Genomic DNA, 369 nt, shown 5'->3' on the forward strand with positions numbered 1-369 from the left:
ATCAACAAGGCACCACTGGGAGTTGAACCCAGGATCTCCTGTTTACAAAACAGGTGCTTTAGCCAGCTAAGCCATGGTGCCTGTGGGTAATTAAAATACAGTGTCTGCCCACACCTGACTCCCTACCATCGCCACCAGGGCCTGACAAGCTTTGCTTGTCTTTGGATTCTGCAAAGCAGAGAAGCAGGTGACGTTTTCCTTGCAAGCTGTATGTGAGTGAATCTTTGGCCAGGTCTGCACTACAAAGTTGTTTCAGCAGAATTATATTGCTCAGGTGTGTGAAAAACACACAACGCTCTCTCGGTCGGTAGCTTGTGGCTGGTGTACACACTGCAATGCCATGTCTGGTGACAAAACTGCCCTGTTTTG

At 48.5% G+C, this 369-nt stretch overlaps 1 non-coding gene across 1 annotated transcript; it reads right to left on the bottom strand.

Moving 5' to 3' along the window:
* Window positions 1–7: 7 nt before the first annotated feature.
* Window positions 8–81, bottom strand: TRNAT-UGU. The gene has a single exon. It is a non-coding gene; the product is annotated as a tRNA-Thr (tRNA).
* Between the last annotated feature and the right edge of the window lie 288 nt (window positions 82–369).

This window comes from Mauremys reevesii, linkage group 12 (assembly GCF_016161935.1).
Source record: "Mauremys reevesii isolate NIE-2019 linkage group 12, ASM1616193v1, whole genome shotgun sequence".
NCBI classification, from domain to species: Eukaryota; Metazoa; Chordata; order Testudines; family Geoemydidae; genus Mauremys; species Mauremys reevesii.